The following is a 15,646-nucleotide window of genomic DNA, read 5'->3' as shown; positions in this document are numbered from 1 at the left end:
CAGTCCGCCTCTGCTAAGGTTTGTTAGTTATGTAGTATTTTATTTATTTAGGTTTCACAGTACAATATTATAGAAGTAGAACTATCCAAAGTAACCCAAAAAAAAAAAGTTAATTGCTATATTAGGCAATGTGACAAAATTCAACATATGTGCACTGTTAATAACCGGATTGTTTTTATGAATAGAGGTGAATTGAAGTACAGTGTTTTTACAGTAAGCTGGAAGCTGTCCATTGCTTCTGGCTAGCAACATTGTTTCAGGTCTTCCAAAGCCATACAAATGATAAACACTGAAGATAGCCTTTTATATTATAACAGCCAATTTTTGGTGTCAATTGTATACAGCATGCAGTCATGAACGATTGTTCACTTGGAGATCTCTGTACAACTACTGTGTGCTATTTTTTCCTCCCACACTCCAAAAACATACTAGTAGTAGGTTATTTGTCTGCTATCAAAAATTGACCCTAGTCTCTGTCTCTCTGTCTGTGTGTATGTTAGGGAATTTAGACTGTAAGCTCCAATGGGGCAGGGACTGATGTGAGTGAGTTCTCTGTACAGTGCTGTGGAATCAGTGATGTTATATAAATAAATGGTGGTGATGGTTATATTGGATAGCCGTTAATTGTAATGGTTAAACATTAAGGGAAACTGTTATTTGAATATACATAGTTACTGGGTATGTGAGCTGTTTATTGTAGTGAGCATACTACAATACACTAAACTACCTTCCATTGCACTCTGCGTTCTGAACAGAAGCAAAACAGAAGGTTTATTAAGGCTATCAGTCACAGTCTTACATTAAGAATAGTAAATTGTACGGCCATCAATTTCTATGGAACATTCAGAACTAATGCATTGTTGATTAGTGGGTATATGCCTTTTGCCAATTAAGTGTTTAAAGCAATAGTTTACTATTACTGTTTTGCATATATCCTATACAGAAATATTCATATATAGGAAACCTTTTTAAGAGTGGAACATTAAAATGATAAAGATCAAATTCAGAGGTGGTGTTTCAAAGACTGAAAAATACATTCATTGTCACTAGATAAACAGCAGGTTTAGCTCACGTAAAGCTTTCTCCTGTAAACAGGTCTTCTGTTTTGTTCACAATGGCTATTGAACGTGGCTGAGCTGTATCAATCAATATTAAATGCCACATTTGACGTAGATGCATCAATACAGTGCAGGAATAGTTTGGAAATGCGGTTTTAATCTTCTTTACAAATTATCGAAGCTGTTGAGTGTATAGGATTGATTATATTGATGTGCGTTTCGAAGATGATTTAAACAGTGCTGTCTAGAATAGATGGGATCCATTATTCCTTGCTCTAGTACACTTTCTATTCCAGCATCTTAGATCTTCGTATTGATTATAGAAGATCTTCGACTCAGGAGTCACTTGGAGATTCTTTCACCTTGAGAATAAGAGCGTAAATAACATCTACATTATTAAAATAAACTACTACAGCATAGGTCATGTAGAGCACCATATTAGACAAGAAAACTAGAGCTCAGTTGTTCAATCCAGAAAACCCCCTTTATGCTAGCATGATGTGCATAACTGTAAATGAACCAGTTTATTTGAAATATTCTTTTAATCACATGATTAAATGGAAACTTGTCTGTGAGCTGTGGTAATGCATTGGATGTTTGCTTTCCCAATCTGGGATAGATGCACACATCCTTTTAAACTACAATAGCAATGATAAAATCTCCATGTGGTTTGATAGGTGACTGTGTGAATAGTGGGGTGAAACTTCTGTATCTGGATCCATGTTATCTAATATGTGCCTTGTTGTAGATCCAGGGCTGCCAAGAAGAATTCAGGGCCCGGGTACAACAAATTCATGGGGCCCCCCTCATATTCAAGTAAGACCCAAAATTTTTTTGCGACGCCTTACGGCGGCGCAAAAAAATTTAGGTGTGTGGTCATACATTCAGGGGCGTGGCTAGCCAAATGGCGGTGCAAAAATTTTGGGAGGTGTGGTCATGCATTTGGGCGTGGCAAACGTGCCATTGGGGCGTGGCTAACATAAAAACCACTAGGCTCTCAATTCGCCAGAGCGTCACATATGTTCAAGCACTCCTGACTTTCAGGACATCTACCACCACAGTGTAGTATACAAACAATGCAGTGTGTACACAAACAGTTCAGTCTTGGCCTACACCTTACATTGGGCACAACATTCACCAAAAATTGGTATTGTCCTTACTAGAATCACAACATTTCACACACTGTGCTGCTCTCTCCTACCTGTTCTTCTCACTTTCTCCACCTGTGGCTGCTGCTTTCTTTAGTTGTGGCTTGTCCGGATCCAGGAATGTTGAAGGACCTATTTTGAAAAAAAAATGGCTACATTTAGAAAATTACAGCCAGCCCCGGCCTTAAATCAATAGCACTCACGATTAATAATTAGGCCTTCCTCCAGCCCCAACATTAAAATAATAGTATTCACATTTAATAAATAAACCTATTTCACTTCCTGCAAACAGCCCCAGCAATACCTATTTCCCGCAACCATCACTGCCATTAAATAATTCATAGTCACATTTAATAAATAGACCTCATTCTCCCTAAACTCACCCCAAGATTCAATAGCCCCCAAACCACCCCATCTTAAATTAATAGTCCCTACTATTAAATTGCCTCACCATCACCCTACAAACAAAATAGCGCCCATTAATTAGCCGCCACCTACCTCACACACACTACATTGCAACAAGCCCCCTGTGCCATCACACACATTACTGTGCCCCTTCATCACAACTACACTGTACCCCCTTATGCTCACACTGCGACCTCCATGCTGCTTTTCCCCCTTCTTTTTTACTTTGTGCCTCTCTCCCACTTTTTTTATTCCTCTGTTCCTCTCTCCCACTTTTTTTCCTCCTCTGTTCCTCTCTCCCACTTTTTTTTCCTCCTCTGTTCCTCTCTCCCACTTTTTTTTCCTCCTCTGTTCCTCTCTCCCACTTTTTTTTTCCTCCTCTGTTCCTCTCTCCCACTTTTTTTTCCTCCTCTGTTCCTCTCTCCCACTTTTTTTTCCTCCTCTGTTCCTCTCTCCCACTTTTTTTCCCTCCTCTGTTCCTCTCTCCCCAATTTTTTTTTATTCCTCTGTGGCTCTCTCCTTTTTTTTCCTCCTCTGTTCCTCTCTCCCACTTTTTTTCCCTCCTCTGTTCCTCTCTCCCCAATTTTTTTTTTATTCATCTGTGGCTCTCTCCTTTTTTTCCTCCTCTGTTTCTCTGTCCCCTTTCTTTATAGTACTGTCCCTCCCTGTTTTCCTCCCCTAGCCTCTCCGTTTCTTTACTTACCTTTTGTCAACTTCTTTCTTTTCTTTTCTGCTCTTCTGTCTCCTCTTCTGTCTTCTTTCTTCCTGCTGGCTGCGGCGCTCCTCACTGACTGACAGGCGTGACTTGATGACGTCACGCCCGGCAGTCAGTGTGAATGGAGGAGAGGAGGGACACGGCGCCGCGCGATCACGTGAGTATTTTTTTTTTTTATTATTTATTTTTTCTTACAGCTCCCAAGAAACCCAAGACCCCCCCCCCCCCCCCCCCCCCCCCCGCGGGAAAAAAAATAAAAAAAGTTAAAAAAAAAAATACCGCAAGAGAGAAAAATAAAATAAGAAAATAAATAAATTTTATTAGCAGCATGGCCGGGCCCGGGTAAACTGTACCCGCTCCCCCCCCCTCTCGGCGGCCCTGTGTAGATCTATGGAAGTAATAATCCTTTCTGATTTCATACCAGCAAATGAATGACTCCCTGTATCAACACATTATCATATGTTTGTAAGCAAATTAAAACATGCTCTTGCAGAGACAGTTTAAAAATATATTTTTAGAATAAAATTTCTGAGAGTATTTTAAGGCATAAAAGATTGGTCACTTGTTTGGAGTGAGGAAGGGAGTTTCAAAGTATAGTTGGTGCTCACCTAGTGGTGAGAGCTTGCAATCTTTCTCCTGAGAGTTCAGTTACATATGTGCGTTTTAGGTGACCACCCTAAAAAGTTATTGTATAACAAAAATAAAATATATTAAACGCATTTGTGTTTTTCATAATTTTACCAGGATGCTGTTCAATTGCATTAATGGAAAAACATGCCTTAATGTAGTTAAAAAGCCAAAGCAATGCAATATATGGCCAACATAAAAATGAGAATTATTAATTTCTAAAACTTGAATTTATGATGGAATATTAACAAGCTGTATATAATCATACTGCAAAAAAATATAAAAACTCTGAGCTAGGGGAGGAGATAAAGGAAGCTAAAAAGGAGGGTGGTAAAGAAACGTGTGGGCTTAGAGGCAAGAGTGCCAACTTCAGCAGCACCTACAGTCAGACTTTCATAGCATAGAGCATCATTAAGGTTTGTAATAGTCCTATATAGCATGAAAGATCCATCTCATTGTGCAGGTGTGTGGCCATTTGTTTCATTTTGTAGACACATTTTAGTCTTAATTGAATATTATAGCATTCATTTTTGTTCCGGACACTTCCAGTGCGTTAAATAAACCACAGGGCAGATATAAGCCTGAGATTTATTAGGTTTTGTGCAGAATTCGAGATACCTGGTATTGGATTTGCAAAACTATGTGCTAACTGTTTCACAGCAATATCCTAATGTATGTGAGATGGTGGACTAATGATGTAAGATTATGTGTTGTATTTTCCATGCATTATTCTGTTTTTGTGTGTCTGTAATGCATTTTTGTGGAACTAAACCTATTTTGATATGTTTTATAGAGGAGGGTAAATTGTTCTGTTATGTCTTTCCTTGAATACCAAATACATCCCTAGTCACTGGCTTTTACCAATACATAAACTGTTAACAGCAATGTATGCTATGGATGATCTCTTTATCTTTACCTCTTGTGCCAGAATACTTTTATACCATGGCCGTCCAGCTTATGTCCCACAGGTTCCGGGTTACCCACTACCCCTTCCCAGGAAGTTCCATAGACCCTGTCTGATGATCTCATAATTGGAATAGTATTTGGACGCATGTAAAACACATGTACATGGACCTTTTCCTAGAAATCATTGTTTCTAGTGATACTATATCCACAACCTTTGCTTTCATTGTATTTTTGGAACCCACCTTATTGCCTTTTTGCATTTACGGCAGGTAAACCTATTGAAAATGCCTACAGTGAACTTTTTAGTACAAAAGCATGTCAAACATGTTTTATAGGCCTTTTCACAGGCTGTAAAAAGATTGCAGACATCCGGGATGCATTTAAAATGCCATGATAAGCCGTACTGTTTGTGGTGAAACAGGTTATTTAATAACAGATTCCTATTTTTTTTAACATTGTTCTGCTTTATATGTGAACATTTTATTTGTTTGTAATCTGTTGTCCATTTTTAAAGCTCTTCTTATTTTTACTAACTCTATGTTGTATAAGGAGTTCTTTGTGTCTGATTTAGTTATTAGCATTGAGAAGATGAAGCTTCCAGGCCTTCCTGGATCTAGAGGTTCGTAATAAAGATCTATATAGCAGAGGCTCCCATGGCGAACAGCTATTTAAAATGATCTTTACATAAATATAGTGTTTGTTGGCAAAATTGTTGACAAGGTTAATTTTTAAGTTTTGACATCCCTTTTTTTGTACTACATGTATGTCCAATGTTGTCAGCATTCTAGTTGTGGATATTACGTTCACGTCTATTGTTTGGTTATCAGTATTTAGTCAGATTTTACTACGTCTGTTTTGTAAGCGTCTGGAACATGACCACCAGTCCACAGGATCCAAGAAAAGGCCATTTGATTTGAGAGCCGTGCAGTAAGAACACAATGTTCATAACCAATTCACTATATCTGGGCCAATGCCCAGAGCGTTCCGCATGCATTTTATGTCGGCAAAGTATATTCTGTCGAAGGCTTTCTCTCCATCCGATGACCTCAGCATCATGTCTGCTACGGATCAAATGCCGTGTTCTGGTGGATGTTATCTGGTGGTGACCATTCTTCTAATCACAAACTTTTCCCTATCTTTCTATAATGTTCCCTCCAGCTTATACAATCTGCTATTTGTTTGTTTTAAGGAAGGGTTGTAGGAAGCATTGAGAAGAAAATAATCGACATTACAGTGATGAAATAGAAAAATTGCAATATTGTGACTTGCTCTCTGCTTTAAATTGTCACCAAAATTACACAGTCTGAATTGTAAAAATGTGTGTTACGTTGTTTTGCGCTGATAGCATTTGCATATTTTCATGCCTTTTTTTTTTCCAGCTTAGCATGTCTCATTTAGAAACCGAAAAGATAACTAGGACACTGGTTTACAAAAACTATAACAAGCATACCAGTAACTGCGTAGTAGTGGCCACATGACTAAAGAGTAGTCTTACATACTGTATAATACAGATGGTAACTTTCACAATATGTAAAACTGGAACTATATAACTGGATTAGACCCTTCGTTAAATTAAACCCTAAGTATTTAATATGAGGTGGGTGCCACATGAAGCAGAATGAATGAATGTTGTAATCTATCAATGCCAGTGGCGTCTTGATGTTAATTGCCCCAGACTTGGCATAGTAAATTTTAAAGTTTGTCATACCTATGAAATTCAGGTTGGGGATAGAGACTACTGGAATCATAATAATTATGAGATCATCAGCAAATAGTGCAGCTTATATTCCTTGTTCCTCAACCAGAAGCCTGAGCCATTGCTCTTTCAAAAGCTTCCAGAAGAGGAAAGTAATAAGGGATAAGGGGCAGCCCTGCTTCGTTCTGTTGGAGATAATTAGAGAGTTGGAAAGGGAGTCGTTTATTCTGGACCCCTGACGGATAAAGATAGTTCGTCTTCTCATTTGCCTTTTCGGCATCGGTTGTCCATGCATGCCTCTTCCCCTTGCAATGAGATGCATTGGATCAATTAGTTAGGTATGAGATGGAAGTGTATGTGGCCTACAAACAAATAATCTATTCTAGAGTAGACTGGATGGGAGAAAGAGGCTTAAAGGCTGAAGGAGAAAGCCCAATGATATCTAATGTACCTTTTGTGCAGCTCATCCAGACTGTGTTGTCTACGTTATCACAAAGTGGACCACGAGAGGTTCTGAAATATCTGGACTTAATTTCAGTCTGTCAATCCTGTCTAAGTGTTGGACTTATTTTAGTATCTCCTCATTTTGCGTGTAATAGTGTAAATGACAGATTATATTCCTGGGCTTTTCTATCTGGAGCTCCCTTGGGCAAAGGGAACAGTGGCCCTATCAAAGATAGTTTCTGAATTAGTGTCCTGAGGCAGCAGCACATTGAAGGTCTTTCTGTCTTTCTTTAACACATCTATTATCCCTGTCACAGGTATCTCTCTTGGGATGCCTTTCACCCGCAGATTATTTTATTGCCCTCTCTTGTCCAGGTCATTTAGTCGGTGAAACATCTTTTTCAACTCCAATGATTGTTGGAGAACAACCTCATTTTAGGAGCAGCAGGTAAATTCTTTTCTAAGCAGTGTATTTTACTGCTGCTGTTGTGCAGACAATGTTACTGTGTTTTCTTGCAGTAATTATGGTCACATCCTTTATAGAGCATCTGGGGGCTTATCTTTACCTGATGATAACTTAAATATGAACCTGTTTAATTCAGAGCTTTCTGGTTATAGTGTTCACATGCTAGAATTACTGTGCTCCTCTTCTGAATCCTGTCAGCTTACTGATATCTGTCCTTTGCTTGTGACCCTGATTATCCTGGTTGTTGCCGGGACTGGACTTTGCCTATTCCACGTTTATCACTGCACTGCTGTTTGTTCCATTCTGTGGATTCTGCACCTCCTTGCACTGTACACCTTGGTTATAGACTGACGCCTATCTGTCTCTGTGGTTGCTATATCATGATCAGTATTGGTTAACATTTTTCTTCTAAGAATGTAAGTCTCCCAGCTACACTGGAGATTTCAGATTGGATAGACATCTTCTCTAATGGTTTCCTGTAACTGCCGTTCCAGCTTTTGGAAGTACTTTTTTTTTTTTCCTGGTTGCGAGAGTCCTTAGATCTTGTATGATTTCATTCACTCCACCTGTTCGATCAGATAGCTGGGGATGGTCTTGGACGTTGCAGAGCAGGGAGCTCTGCCCAAGGTTAATGAGCAGGTGTAGAGGTATGGACAGCGCACTGGTTAGCATTGCTTTCTCATAGAGCTAGGTTCATGGGTTCTAAGTCCCTTTCAATGTGGAGTTAATAAGTTTTCCTGCCAGTGATCCTGATTCCTCCCACAGTCTAAAAACATACTGGTTAATTAACTTTTGTCAAAATGGACCTGTGTGTGGGGTAGGGAATTTAGAATCTAGGCTCCAATGGGACAGGGCTATTGTAAATAATTACATGTTCTACAGTATAATAAGAACAGCGCTGTATAAATAACTAATAATAATAATGAGAGCCGGTTGCATTAGAGATGCCTGTGATTTTCAAATATTGCCTAATATCAGAGTGAGGGGAGGTCCAGGACTGATTTGAATAATTACATATTCTCTGTACAGTGCTGTATAATAGAAATGGCGCTATATAAATAAAAAAAAATCTTAATTGTCATGAGGCAATATATGAAAATCACAGACTCATACAGCGTGAGGGAAGGGGTCTCTTGTCTTAACCGATTCCTTTTTGGGGGTAATCTCTTCTTTACCCATTGAGGTGAGGTCGGTTGTCTTTCTTGGAAGCTTGGATATCAGTACTGCTATTTATCACTTGTGGGGTATCACCAACCAACTCCCCCAGTTATGATTAGGCCCACATAGGGGTGATTTTGGTGCTTATGCCATAGCATTAGATGAAAAGTCTGTGGGGCAGATGAGTTTATGTAGTCACAGATTAAACTCTCCCCTCAGCCCACTGTATCTCAGCCAGCGAGGTAATGAGGAATAAGAGCAGTTCTTTCCGCACACTTTCTTTTATCCACAGGGTGGCAGCAGAGCCCCACTCACAATGCTTCCTACTGAGTGATAACTGTCTTGGTCAGAGCAGCGATGGATTTCAAAGCAAATAGTCACACAGAGTGAGTTGGCCGGCGCAATCCTGGTGGTGGATTATTGGGGGTATAATCTATAGGAGAGACAAGAGAATGTGGGGTTATGACCGTAAGAGGAGGGTGTCGTGGGATGTCAAGGTGCAGTGACTAGGTATCATCTGGGAGGGGCCTTAAACCAATTGAATGCAGTATTTTGTGGGGGAATCTGGAACAAAATGCTTTCTGGTTTAGACATTGGTGCCCTGCAGAGAGGAGGAGTTTTGCACTGGATATGTGGTGCCTGCTCCCAGTCTGATTATGTGGGGGCCGGTCTGGTGCAGGATGCTTGAAGAGAGAAGTGAATCCCCTTGGGGAGAATGGATGGCCCTATTTGCAGGTACACATCACTGTTGGCTCAGGTGAAACAGTAGCTATTCTGCAGGACTCGTGTAAGGATGCGCAGGGAGCCGCAAGACCAGTCCGCAAATGCTAAGTCAGTTGGCCACAAGTCCAATTTCTCCGTTCAAGCTATGAATGCGGAAACTGCTCACTTCTAGAAATAGCCCAAAATCTACCTGAGCTTTTAAGCAAGGGGTGCTCAAATCAGATGTGAAAGTCTGCCGATGGAGTTAGATTTTAAGGCGCAGATTCAATTCTAAAAAAAGCGCTGTGTAGTGTCCCGGAATGCCTACGAGACACTGGCGTTTTTTTGGGGAAAGCACTGCTCACTTTTGGTTGCACCTCTATGGGGTGCGAGCCAAAGTGAGCGTTACTTTTTACCACATAAACGGTAATAAAGAGCGGCTGCGATGTTCTGAGGAACATCGCGGCCAATTGAATCCACTCCTACCTATAATCGGAGCTATGGCATTTATCGCAAATGGCTGCCAGGCCAAGCCCCCCATTCTTCTCTGGGTATGCCACGTGACTTCCCTGCACTGTGCAGAGGAGATCACATGATCCAGTGGTCAGCTGCCCCTGTTCTGTCTCATTCTCTGCTTATTAAGCAGATAATAATTTCAAGAGCAGCCTCCTGTGTGAAAGCTTGGTGGGCCGCCTGTTGCCCACCACTGTTATACGTTAGCATGCTGGATTTTCATACAGCATATATCGGTCCAATCAATTTTCTGAAAGCATGAAAAGGTAGCAGAACTGCTCTGCACAGATTGCTAGTTTTATTTACATTGGCATCACTGTCATGCTCATGAACCCACCAAACTGTTCTTTAGCAATTCAGATATTTGTTTCCTATCCGCAACCATTTAGTCTTTTATTGTGATTGCATTTCTGCTTCAATCTGTCACAAAAAATACCTCTATCCGAAATGTAGAAATGTGTGTTAGCAGGTGCTTATGTCTCACTTAGAAATGAAAAAGATAACGCAAACACGAACAAAAACTGCAGTAAGCATATAATTAACACCGTAGTAGTAGAGTTTACCATTAACAGGTCTAAAGGAAATCCCAAACTTGTCCTGTATATTGTATAACGCAGGTGTTACCTTTCGTACTTGTGGATATATGTTTGCAAAAATCACCGCACTAAGTTTATCAATGGTATCTATGATCAATAACCCCTATATAACTGAACATTAGTTAGTTCCTAAATTAATCTATATTAAGTAGAGGGTGCACCCTTACACTGATAGTTTAGGAGTATAGAACAAATAGAAGAGTGTATCTAGGGGCACTCTGGGGTATAGAGTATTAAAATTACATGTTTTATTGGTATTCATTAAAAATTTGAGTATCTGGATACAACTAGCGAAATATTGGAATAAAAACAAAGTGAAGGAGGTGAAAAATAAAATTGCAGTTACTACTGCAAATCGCTTGTATTCTCACTAATAATATATTAGAATGATAGGTATTAATATAACAGTAATGGCTGCTGTAGTAATAAATTACTCAAACATCCTGGGGGTCATGGCAAAATAAGACCCTAATGATAATAAATGCCTTGGATGAAAATGAGTTTTAATACACCTTAGTGTGTTAGACAGTATCTCACATTTGTGAGATACTGTCTGTTAAAATATACCTAGTTCAATAGAAGCAATCATACTTGGTCTGATAAATCATTAAAAATGCTGAATGCATTATTTCAGATGACTTTGCCATTACCTCATAAAACTACATTTATTTTCACAATATCAAAAAAATATCTTTATATTACAAAATATTGAGCAGTTATAAAAAAGTTAATTTTTCCTTAAACCTAGGTATAAGGGCAACCTTTTAACGGGGGAAGTGTATGAAATTGAAGTGTAAATTGCGGCCGTTGTTACTTGTATTTTATTACTTTGCTTCTCAGGCATTTCTCATTATGGCACTTTTGGGCTCATGACATTGACCTTAATATCAGTAATTTTACTTTGCAGTACCCACACAAATTATGTATTTAAATTAGCATTTTAAGAAAATACCAAGACCGGAACACAGTAGATAGGAGAAAGTGGCATTTATTTACTAAACAAAAAAGTTGGGCAAACAGTTCAAAAAAGGGAATTGTCATGCTTTCCTGAACAGCTGCAGGTCTCCTGATGAGAATGGTTCCCCATTTGTATGGATCGACTGTCAGATTGTTTGTTTTAGTCCTGGCAAAAGCTACGCACCTACCACTGCAATTTGTTGGTTTTTTTTCTTCCGAACTGGCTTAGCTTAAAGTGGTACCCAAAGTGCAAATATGCACCTAATACTTTTGGTAAACCTAAAAACATTAAGAGACAATTAAATAAAAAGAGAAATCATTATTGTTGTTTTATTATTATTATCTAATTTATAAGGCGCCACAAAGGGTCCGCAGCACCGTACATGACATGCAGAAAACTGTGACCCATGACACAACATGATAAAGAAAGAACAAAAAAAATGAAGACCAAAAATACACACACGTAACATGGTAATGCAAATTAAATTATTTCTGGGACAATGAGTGAAAGTGATGGTAGAAATCAACGAGAAGTAGGCCTAAGCTTAAGGCAGGCCAAGAGGTACAGAGGGTGATGGAACAGTAGAAGGAGCACACAAGGAAAGAGGGCCCTGCTTCTGACAGCTTACATCCTAAAGGAAATGGGGAGACACCAATAGGGTGGTACTAACTGGGGGAGAGAGCTGGGACAAGGGCTTTAGGAGGACTGATAGACTTGAATAAAGAAGTGTCTTAAGGGCACGCTTGAAGCCTTGAGAGTAGATGCTAGCCTGATGGAACGTGAAAGATCGATCCACTGCTGGGGCACAGCCTGGGCAAAGTCCTGGAGACGGGAATGAGAAGAGGTGATCAGTGAAGTAGTGAGGCGGCGGTCACAGGCAGAGTGGAGGGTGCGGCTAGGGAGACAGCAGAGAGAGTGCGGCGGGAGAGAAAAATGAGGCGGGCAGCAGCATTGACTATAGACTAAGAGGGTCAAGGTGAGAGTCAGGTAGGCCAGAGAGAAGGAGGTCACAGTAGTTAAGGCGAGAGATTGCGAGTGAACAAGTGTTTTCGTAGCTTCCGCGGTGAGAAAGGGGTGTATCTTGGATATATTCCAAAGGTGGAAGTAGCAGGAATTTGAGAGGGACAGAATGTGAGGCTTAAAAGAGAGGGAGGAATCAAGGGTGACCCCAAGGCATCGGACTTGAGGAGCAGAAACGAGGGTAGTGTTAACAGAAATAGTGAGGGGGGAGAGTCCTGGAAGGGAGGAAAACGATACGTTCAGTCTTGGAAATACTAAGTTTAAGGAAGCATTGGGACATGCAAGATGAGATGGCCAAGAGACAGCAGGAGACACGAGAAGGGAAGGGGAAAGGTCAGGGGATGAAACATAAACTTTGGTATCATCAGCATAGTGGTGGTACTGGAAGCCAAAGGAGCGGATGAAGACACCAAGGGAGGAGGTGTAGAGGAAAAAAATCAGGGGGCCAAGAACGGAACGTTGAGGAACACCAACAGATAAGGGAAGAAGGGGTGATGTAGAGACTGAGAAGGGGCGGTTGGTGAGGTAAGAGGAAAAGCAGGAGAGGACAGTGTTACAGAGGCCTATAAATTTGAGAGTTTGCAAAAGGAGTGCATGTTCAACGGTATCGAAGGCAGCAGAAAGGTCAAGAAGGGAGTAGTGTCTTTTGGATTTAGCGAAGAGAAGGTCACTAGTGACTTTAGTGAGGGCAGTTTCAGTGGAGTGAAGGGAGCGCTTCACTACACAAATGGGGGAGACACCCCCTTCTATTTACATAAATATTATTTGTCTGGTGACTATGATCAGGAGGCAAGAAATAAAAATGGACAGCCTAGTTTGAAAGAGGAGGCTCACCTCTTTCAAATTATAGTGCCCCCATTTATTTCAGAGTGGGGTTGAGATCTGAGCCCTCCTATTTTTTTTATTTTTATATATATAAGTAACATTTGGGAGCAAGATTAGTGACTTTAAAGAGCCCCTTGCCTCTCCCTTCTATTTTTTTTTTTCTAAATTTATATTTATTAAAATTAAAGAAGGACACCATCTTTCAAATTGTGTTTGTTTCTTTCCAGGCCAGGAGTGCAAGATCAGAGTATCCCTCCCATTGTCCCCCTCCTTTCTTAAAAATACTTCAATTCTGTTTATATAAAAATAAAATAAAAAAAGGAGCTTGCTTGTTTGCAAGGGAAATGTATTCTTCCAAAAGAGGATGCCCTCAAATTATTTTTCTAATCGCAGGATAGGGATATTGAGGTTCTATCCCTGGCAAATGTGGCCAAGTAGTGACTTGAGCTAATAGGGGAGAACCTTTTATTTGCTACATAGCAGGGAAATATATTAAGGGAATATCGGAAAGTGTTCTCTTGACCTATATGCCATAGTGGAGTAAATGTTCCTGAGTGGATTGTCAAAGGAGAAAATACACTCTCTTAAATGTGCATTTGGTTGTAAGTCAACACACCTACCTAATAGATGCATAGTGAGTTGGGTGGTGTGTGTTAGTCCATACATATGGCTAAATTATGTCAGTTTAAAAGCAGAATTGTGCTAATCAAAAACAAAAGGTGTGAAAGGAATAATCCAGTACATATACTAGTGTGGCTAAAAAAAATAACATGTCTCAGGACAGTCTTAATGTACGTTATCACACAAGTATGTGGACACCATGGATTACACAGAAATCCTCCTTTGGCACGGTGTGCCTAGATTTCCACCAAGGAGCATGGGTTTTCAGAGGAGAAGTGTGCACTGGCTGGGGTGAGAAGCTGGGCTAAGAGAGTGATTTAGGTACAGAGTAGATGCATCTAGATTGCGGAGATGGGTAAAGATGAGATTTCTCTTTGTGGAGTAAGATTATTGATGTAATATAAAGGAGTGGAGAGGGGTGTATTTTATGGGTGTTCTGTGCAGTGCTGAAGGGCACACAACCAGTTCCACTATGCAGAAACACGAATGATTAAGCCATAAATGAGGCTAAACGCAGCAGTATTAATAAGTAGATAAATGGAAAAGTTTAATTTTCTGATAGGGGTGATTCTAAAGGGGCAGAGGGTTGGACTTTAATGTGCTGCTTATAGTTATGCACAGGGCCGTCCTTCAAGATTTCTACCTCCCACAAGCTTAGACACCCTCTTCATAACAGAGGTCCTATGAACCTATTTCATAACCTCAGATGTTTGTGAGAGTTTTAAAAGGAAACTGTTGTTTTTGTTTTGGGGGGTGGGGGGGACATGGTTATATCTCCAATAGACAATATTTGTACATTCTTATTATAAGCTTTTCTGGTGGAAAAATAAGGACACATTAAAGTTATTAAACCACCTACCTATCTTCTTGTGCTGAGGATTTTAGACAACTCTAAAAAAAAACAAAAAAAACTCTTGGTTATGTTTTTTTCTTTAGATGACTTTGTTGTATTTTTTCAAAACTGAGATTTCTAGAATAATCCCCCTTTCCCCCCAGCTACTGTGACCACAGTGATTTCCATGCCTCTTGGTTTGTAAAATAGTCTCCCCAGCGCCCAAACAGCCATTCAGTTAGTTGCCATTGTATAAAGCGTATTACAAACTAAGCTCTTCTATTTGGGGGAGGGATGGTGTGATGGTCCATGTGAGATGTTTCCTGTGTACAATTTTTGTCAACTGGGGGAGAATTAAATTGAATGAAGAATGAAAATGTACATGGAATAGTAAGCCATTTATTGCGTAATGACAGATCTATTACAATCCATAATCTACAAAAGATAAGTCATTCGGTTTTGATATTTAAAAGTGATTTTATAATTTCACAGTGTGTGTAACAAGATTACCATGAAGGCTGCTTATTAACTAAAGTATTAATATTTTATAAAACGAGTTGCATTATTGTTTTCTTTTTCTTTATAACACAACATTAAAAAATAATTGAATAAATTGTTGTGTAGAACCACTACTATAATTGGATAAACTAACAAAGATTGTCAGTACTGTGTGCTTATAACAACTGGAATTATATATATATATATATATATATATATATATATATATATATATATATATATATATATATATATATATATATATGTATATATATGTATATATATATATATATATATATGTATATATGTGTGTGTGTGTAATAAATATATATATTATAAAAATGTAGCATACATTTAAAAACGTAGATGGCTTATGTAATATTTGTGCTTTTATCTACTCTTGAATATATTGATGTATGAATATAATATACATATTTCTATTAATTGGAGTCAGATTT

The 15,646-nt window shown here is 39.3% G+C and overlaps 1 protein-coding gene across 2 annotated transcripts in view; it reads left to right on the top strand.

The window, feature by feature from the left end:
* SLC41A2 (solute carrier family 41 member 2) overlaps positions 1-15,646 on the top strand; it is a 77,944-nt gene that overhangs the window by 60,586 nt on the left and 1,712 nt on the right. The gene's annotated exons all lie outside the window — the stretch shown is intronic.

Source organism: Mixophyes fleayi, chromosome 4 (assembly GCF_038048845.1).
Source record: "Mixophyes fleayi isolate aMixFle1 chromosome 4, aMixFle1.hap1, whole genome shotgun sequence".
Classification (NCBI taxonomy): Eukaryota; Metazoa; Chordata; class Amphibia; order Anura; family Limnodynastidae; genus Mixophyes; species Mixophyes fleayi.
This window is presented reverse-complemented; position numbering and strand designations above follow the sequence as displayed.